At 47.6% G+C, this 8,276-nt stretch overlaps 1 pseudogene; it reads left to right on the forward strand.

Annotated features, from left to right (window-relative positions):
- Positions 1 to 2,341: 2,341 nt before the first annotated feature.
- LOC138097580 (intelectin-1-like) lies at positions 2,342 to 5,607 on the forward strand (annotated as a pseudogene).
- The last annotated feature ends 2,669 nt before the right edge of the window (positions 5,608 to 8,276 follow it).

The following is an 8,276-nucleotide window of genomic DNA, read 5'->3' on the forward strand; positions in this document are numbered from 1 at the left end:
CCAGGTCCATGAAATCCCCAGATCTGAACACTGTGCTAAGAAGTGACCTTTAACATGTGTCTTTGAGAGCCTGTGGAGCTTCTACAGAGAAAGCTCCCAGTGTCCACCTGGAGGTACAGTGCTCAGCTCCTGGCCCCAGTGTGGAGAGAAAGAGGGGGTCTCTGTGCTAGAAGCGAGTGCTGCTGAGACTCAGACAAGGTCTGTGACTGCGGGAGTCTGGATTCCAGCTCAGAGACAAGTGGAGAACAAGGGGTCCTTAGTCTCTGAGTCTTTATAGGATGATAGGAATAGGGCATAGACTGAGAGAAAAATGATGATCAGGAAGGTAACTTGCATCTTGTCTTCCTTAGAGTGTGTGTGTGTGTGTGTGTGTGTGTGTGTGTGTGTGTGTGTGTGTGTGTGTTAGTCATTTAATCGTGTCTGACTCTTTGCCACCCTATGAACTGTAGCCTGCCCATGCTCCTCTGTCCATGGGATTCTCCAGGCAAGAATACTGGAGTGGATTGCCATTCACTTCTCCACTTCCTTAGATCACAAGAGATCCAGCCCAGGTTCCTGCTATTTCTCATATTGGCCACTAGAGGGTGCGGTGCAGGACATTGTCTCCTGGAGCAACATTTCCTCCCCTCTCTTCTAAGTGTCAGTAACAGAACTGGGCTGGGCGGCCCCAGGGTCCTGGTGTCTCTGAGGCAGAGGGGATGTCTTTGAGCTGCAGAGAGGCCACTTCATGCTGCAGACTTGAGATGTCTGTAGGCTGAGGTCTGATTTCTTGTGTCGGGTGGGATCTAATCTGGGTGTTGGTTGAGGCATGTCCTGGGTCCCAGCTGTGTGCCTCTGTGTGACCCTCAGAGTGGCCTTCAGAGGCCTGTGTTAAGAATCGTGTCCCCTCCCAATCTCTCCCCACTTCAGTGGGCTTGGTCTTGCAATTTTCAGAGGAAGTTGAATGTCTGTTTTTGTGCCCAGGACTCCGGTCTTCCCAGTCTTCCTCCCCACAACAAGCATAATAATGGCATTAAGAAATTTGTCTTCCTCTTCATTGTCATTTATGCATCTTTAGAAAGAAGCAAAACATGTTCCTAAATATCATCTCATTTGATATTCACGAAATCACTCTTTACTAGCTTCATTTTAGTTATGAGCAAACAGGCTCAGATATATTAGGTATAATCACGAGGACTCTCAACTCTAAGTGTTGAGCTACTTATAATTGAATACGTCTGACCTCAAAAGCTTGGAATGATCTTCTCAAGTGACTCAGTGGTAAAGAACTGCCTGTCAATGCAGGAGACATGGGTTCGATCCCTGATCCAGGAAGATCCTACATGCCTCGGAGCAACTAAGCCCGTGTGCCACAACTACTGAGCCTGTGCTATGGAGCCCAGGAGCTGCAAGTGCTGAGTCCATGTGCTGCAATTACTGAAGCCCGTGTGCCCTAGAGCCCGTGCTCCACAACAAGAGAGGCCCCCACAGTGAGAAGCCCGAGCGCTGCGACTAGAGAGTAGCCCCCGCTCGCAGCTACTAGAGAAACGCCCAAGCAGCGGTGAAGACCAGCACAACCCTCTTTTCGTCAGAGAAAAGAACAGAAACAAAAAAACTCCGAATGTTTTGTCCTCCCATTCTTTCAGAATTGTCTGCAGTTTCTTTAGAATTTAGGCTAGCATGGAAAGTTCTTCATCCAATACCTCTATTAGCCTGTTGGCCTGCTCTCACCACTTCCTACCTTATACCTCCTGTTTCAGCTGCATCAAACTACTGATACTTCCTGACAGGTGGACTATGCTGTATCATTTCTTTCCATGCCTGAGGGCATGCTACACTTCTTGCTTTGCATTCTCTTTTCTTTCTGCTGTAAAGTCATGCCCATTCTCTCACAATTAGCTAAGGTGTTACTAGGACCAGGAGGCCTTCTCTTAATGACCACTGACATCCTTTCCCCAGACAATCCCCTGTCCCCAGGCTGCCAGTCCAGTCTCATCTCAGATTCTCTCATTTTTTCTCCTCAGCTTGTCTCTCTTTTTAAATTTATTCTTCTCAACATATATTTCTGTGGACGTAAACTCTTGGGGGAATGTATGATTTCTTTGAGAGCCCAGTGCCCAGGGCAGTGCCCAGAAGAAGCATGATGTCATGTGGAGGGAGGGATGCAATAAGCCTGTGGTGGACGCTGGGCCAGTGGGATGCTGGACACCGCAGGGCCTTACATCCCAGGCAGTGAGGCTTTGCTCCAGTGGAGGAATGGGTTCGGGGTGGGAGCAAGGAGAGCCCAGGCCTATGTGTCAAACCAGTAGTAGGAATAAAACTCTGTGTATTATCTAGTTGTGGTCAACCCTTTGGTTATGACATGGGAAGAGTAATAGACCTGTCATTTTTCTCTCCATCTCTACCTAGAAGCTACAAGAAAATCAGAGTGAGGTGCTGCAGTGCGTGTGGTAGGTGATGGAGTGTTGACACTGAGCCCAGAAGGACAGTAAGGTCTATGTCCACTGAGAGTTTTTTTTTAATTTTGCCTATTTATTTATTTTTGATCTTTGTTGCTGAGTGAGGGCTTTCTCTAGTTGCAGTGAGTGGGAGCTACTCTCTAGTTGTGGAGCACCAGTTTCCCATCGCAGTGGCTCCTCCTGTTGTGAAGCGTGAGCTCTAGGGCATGGGGGCTTCAGCAGTTGTGGCACATGGTCTTAGTGCTCCGCGGCATGTAAAATCTTCCTGAACCAGGGACTGAACTGGTGTCCCCTGCATTGGTAGGCAGATTCTTAACCACTGGACCACCAGGGAAGTCCCACTAGGAGATTTTTTAAAATCGTGATAAAGTTTAGATAGCTTAAAAATCGCTATTTTATCACTTTAAGTAGCATTGTCTACACAGTGTTGTGCAGCTATCATCACGATTTCCCATGCTTTTTCATCACCTCAGACAGAAACTCTGTACTCATCCACAATAACTTCATATTCCTCTCCTACCCCAGTCCCTGGTAAATTCTGTTCTACTTTATTTCTTGATGACTTTTCTAAGTACCTCATATATATGGAATAATGGAGTATTTGGAGAAGGAAATGGCAACCCATGCCAGTATTCTTGCCTGGGGAATTCCATGGACAGAAGAGTCTGGCAGGCTATAGAGTTCATGGGGTCACAAAGAATTGGACACGACTGAGTGACTAACACTTGCTTTTAATGTCTCATTTTACTTCATGTTTTCAAGGCTTACCCATGTAGCAGTGTCAGAACCTCATTCCTTTTTAAAAATAATTTATTTACTTGCTTTTGATTATGCTGGGTCTCTGTTGTTGAGCAGATTTTATCTAGCTGTGGCAACTGGGCCTGCTCTTCACTGCGGTGGCTTCTTTCATTGTGGAGCACACGCTCTGGGTGTCTGGGCTTCAGTAGTTGTGGTACATGGGCCTAGTTCCTCTGTGCTATGTGGAATCTTGATGCTTTTGAACTGTGATGTTGGAGAAGACTCTTGAGGGTCCCTTGAACAGCAAGGAGATCAAACCAGTCAATCCCAAAGAAAAGCATTGGAAAGATTGATACTGAAGCTGAAGCTCCAATACTTTGGCCACCTGATGCAAAGAGCTGACTCACTGGAAAAGACCCTGATGCTGGGAAAGATTGAAGGCAGGAGGAGAAGGGGGGCAACAGAGGATGACATGGTTGGATGGCATCATCAGCTCAATGGACCTGAGTCTGAGCAAACTCCGGGAGACAGTGAAGGACAGGAAAGCCTGGTGTGCTGCAGTCCATGGGGTCACAAAGAATCGGACAGAACTTAGTGACTGAACAACAACAACATATGGAATCTTCCCAGACCAGGGATTGAACCTGTGTCCCCTATATTGGCAGGGGGATTCTTATCCACTGTATGACCAGGGAAGTCCTCCTTCCTATGCATTGTATGTATACACCACAGCTTGTTTATCCACTCATCTGTTGGTGGGTTCTTGTGAATAATGCTGCAGTGAACACTGGTGTACAAGCATGTCAGTTGCTGTTTCCAATTGCCTTGGGTCTATATCTAGGAGTGGAATTGCTGGGTTTCCATGTTTAAGTTGTTGAGGAATATCACTGGAAGTTTTGATAGCTCTATGCTCTGCCTCAGTCATGGGGCATGGTCTTCTGAACTCAGGGAAACTCTTGCGCCAGTAGGGACACTCAGTGATAAGACTCAGTAGAGGAACCCTTTGGCCATGTTTCTGGTTTGCTGGATCATTTGGTTGGGGGCCTGAGATGGACCCTGTGCTCTCAGACAGGGGGGTCTCTGGGCTCGTTCCCTCTGCAGATGGCCTGTATCACCTCCACACTGAGAATGGTGTTATCTACCAGACCTTCTGTGATATGACCTCTGGGGGTGGCAGCTGGACCCTGGCGGCCAGCGTCTATGAGAACAACATGCGTGGGAAATGCACATTGGACGATTGCTGGTCCAGTCAGTGGGGCAACACGGTTGGCTACACAGAGGGTGACAGAAACTAGGCCAACTACAACACGTCTGGGTCTGCAGAGGCAGCCACCAGCGATGACTACAAGGTGGGTGGACTGAGTTTCCAGGTAGAGAAGATGGGGAGCAGGGTGCGGCTGGAACAGAGCGTGTGGAAGGGAGGGTGGGAGATGGGGATGTGGAGGTGGGGCTGGAGAAGAAGAAAGACAGAAGTCCATGTCTTGAATCACAGCTTCCTCCCACCAAGGCTGTTTGGGTGGTGCAGTCTCCTCATCTGCTAGAGGAGGGTGGGTATCCGTCACTGCTGCCACCTGCTCCCCTGGAGCCCTGAGCTCTCAGCTCAAGTGAGGGCTGTGTGTGTGGGTCTTTGGCTGGTGGCACCTCCCAGGTCAGTAAGGCTGAGTGTGTGTCCCTCTGCAGAACCCTGGCTACTATGACATCCAGGCCCAGGACCTGGGCATCTGGCACGTGCCCAACAAATCCCCCCTGCAGCACTGGAGGAACAGCTCCCTGCTAAGGTACCACACCAACACTGGCTTCTTCCGGAGACTGGGGCATAATCTGTTTGGTTCTCCCAGGTACATGGGGCTGCTGGCTCGGGGTGATTTCCTGAGTGTAGAGACTGAGGAAGTGACTAAGGCTGGGCATATGGTCCTATGGTCCATGTTCCCCTGACCTAGATTCTCTGATGGCTCCTGTTCTGCTTCTCTCTGAAATTCTGAGCCAGGCAAGGGGAGAGACCTGTGAGAGAGAAGCATTCAGTGGAGGCTGGGGGTTGGGGAGAGAGAGAGCATGCTGAGGACGAGTAAGAGCATATATGGTGCCCTAGGCTGTTGGGAATGCAGAGCTGCTAAGTGACTGAATCCAGGAAAATGGAAAGATCTTACTTTGACTGGTCTTGAAATGGTATCAGTTACGGAGCAAGCACTGTTTCCCCTTTTCCCTCAAAGAATGGCAGAATGTATCAGAGAATGAAAGCTAGGGTCTCATGTAATGACTTACTGGTACCTCGTAAAAACTCCCTGTGAAATGTGGGGGGAAATGTACTGACCACAGCCTGGCAATACCTGTGGTCTGATTTTGTGATGCCCAGAAAGCTGCATCTTTTTACTTACCCCTTGGCGATTGCGAGTCATTTTGCCCTTCTGAACTCATAATAGAAAAGGCATAAAATTCAGTTATGTTAGGTAACATTTATTTTACTACAGCCTGATTCTCCTCTATGGGTATATGTGTATTGTCTCATTTAATCTACTCTTGACCTCTGAGCTTTTACCAGATCCATTTTATAGATGAGGAAGCTGAAGCACTGTGAGGTTCAGGAACCTCATCCCACATTCCAGGGTATACATGGGAGAGTCGTGGTTTGGAATGAAGAAATTTGGCTCCAGACTCCTTATTCCTCACCTTCAGCCCCTTGGTAACTTGTTAAGACCAGCCTGGAGTCATGTGCACAGAGCAGAATAACCAGCGCAATGGAGAGACAGGTTTATTTCTACTGTAATGAGTGATAGTTAATTTCAGTGAACCAGAAGTAGGCAGCATAATATTCTTCTTGGGGGCTGAGCCTTTGATATAAAATGCAAAGCAGTCATAATTTATTGTTGAGAATCTGAGGCTTTAAAGGGGAACAAGAAAAGTGTGGACAGGGTCAGAGTAGTAAACCTGCTAACATGGTCACGGCGCTTTCATAGGTGTTTGGGGATATTCTTCCTGTACACGTGAGTTTCTCCTTTCAAGCTTCTGGCAGACCAGAGGCCCTCTCTGAGGACTGGTTCTTGGTCTCAGGGTGGAAACAGTCCAAGTCTGAGGCCAGATGCACCACCATTGTCCACAGAGTGAATTGTTCCAAGTCAGGCTGGAGTACTGGGCACAGAATCTCTAAGGCGACCTAAACAGGCTGTTTCTAGCACATTTCTTAATACTGTTTTCTGCCTCTTGTTTTCACAGGAATTCACTATGGATTTGTCTAGTGCATGTATTTAGTAATGAGAGAGTAGTCAGAGCCTTGTGTGCTGGAGGCAGAGTCGCCAGGTGTAATGTGGATCATGTGAATCCTTGAGGGGCTCACTGGGTGCTTCGGGGTGTCTCTGTGTGTGTGAGTATGGTATGACCATGGTGTGAATGTGTGTGGGAATGTGATTTCCTCTACTCCTTGCTGGGTCTCCGGGGCCAGGGCTATAGGATCCTCTGTCCAGGCACTGACATCGTGTACCTTTGAGGACTGAACTGGAAGGGTTGGGGCCTCAGAAGCACCACTGTTTTTGCTCAACCTTGGGATAAGCTGCTCAGTTGTGTGAGCTGGGTGAGGCTTGTGTGCAGGAGCATCCTGTGGAAAACTTTTGGAGCTGAGATTGCTTGAGAAACACAAGATGTTGTCATATTTGATCCGAGGTTTAGCTTTTCAGAGCAAAACTTGACCTCTTCGTTCCTGACCAGTGTCTGCACAGATTCTCACTGGGTCGGGGGCTTACTGGAAGAATCCTGGACAGCCCTGGCCTCACGCAGGCCACCCTCCTCCCAACCGTGTGCTCTCTCTCCGGTTGTCAGTCACAATGTGCCCTGATGCCAAGAGCAGGTGGACTCAGCTCTCACCTGTGGCAGCCTTCGCGTCTGCCCAGGCCAGACATCACTCAACTCCTGTTTTTCCTAGTCGCTGTGGGATGTCTCATGGCCAGAGGCAGGATGAGCAGGGAGCCCTTGGGCTGCTCAGGGTCTGAGTTGTCAAGAGTAAGCGAGTTTACTTAGGACCCATCCCTCCACAAGTGTACAGTCTGAGACAAGGATCCTTAGCTGCTGGCATGTGATGCTGAGATCCTGTCTCTTCTTCCTCCTCAGCTTGTCTCTCTCCCAGGCAAGATGAGGCAGCTCACCTGTCAGGGAGAAACTCAGGTCTGATGGGGCAGTGATGCATGTGTGGCATCCCCCATGAAGGATATTATGCTGCCAACTTCTGGTTCACTGAAATAAACTATTACCCATTACAGTAGAAATAAACTGGTCTCTCCATTGGGCTGGTTATTCTGCTCTGTGCACATGACTCCAGGCTGGTCTTAACAAGTCACCAAGGGGCTGAAGTTGGGGAATAAAGAGTCTGGAGCCAAATTCGTGTGCATTCCTCCTACCTGTGACAGCCTGGTCCCCATAGCTCCTTCCAACCATGGTCCAAAGCAGATGTGAAATTGTGTGCACATGTACCTCCATGTGCTTTAACAAGCATGCAAGGAGCAGCTACAGTCTGCTGGTATGGGAGACACAAAGATTGCACGTGCTTTGTTCAGTGTCTGGCAGGGCAGACTTTCACACAAAAATAGAAGGATAATATGAAGGATCTTAGGTATAACCGGAATATTACTGAGGGGTTACATGACACCTAATTCTGCTGGAGTATAAGGGCTGGTGACCACAGCACTTCTGAGCTGAGTGCTGAGAGATGTATATGAGTTTATAGGGCAAAAGCTTCACAATGCTGAATTTGGCAATGATTTCTTGGATAGAATACTAAAGGAACAGGCGAAAAAAAGAAGTAGACAAATTGCACTTCATGAAAATTAAAAAAAATTATATAAGACTGTTAACAGAGCGAAAAAAGTCAGAATGGGAAAAATATTTGCAAATCTTATATTTGACATGAGATTAATGTCCAATATACAGAGAACTCCTAAATAACAGCAACAACAATAACAAACTCAATTCAAAGATGGGCATAAGACTTGAACAGACATTTCTCTAAAGAAGATATAAAAATCTGATTAAGCACAAGAAAAAATGTCCTACACAACTAATCACTAGGAAAATGCTAATCAAAACTATAATGAGATATCACCTCATATCTTTAGG

This window comes from Capricornis sumatraensis, chromosome 2 (assembly GCF_032405125.1).
Source record: "Capricornis sumatraensis isolate serow.1 chromosome 2, serow.2, whole genome shotgun sequence".
NCBI classification, from domain to species: domain Eukaryota; kingdom Metazoa; phylum Chordata; class Mammalia; order Artiodactyla; family Bovidae; genus Capricornis; species Capricornis sumatraensis.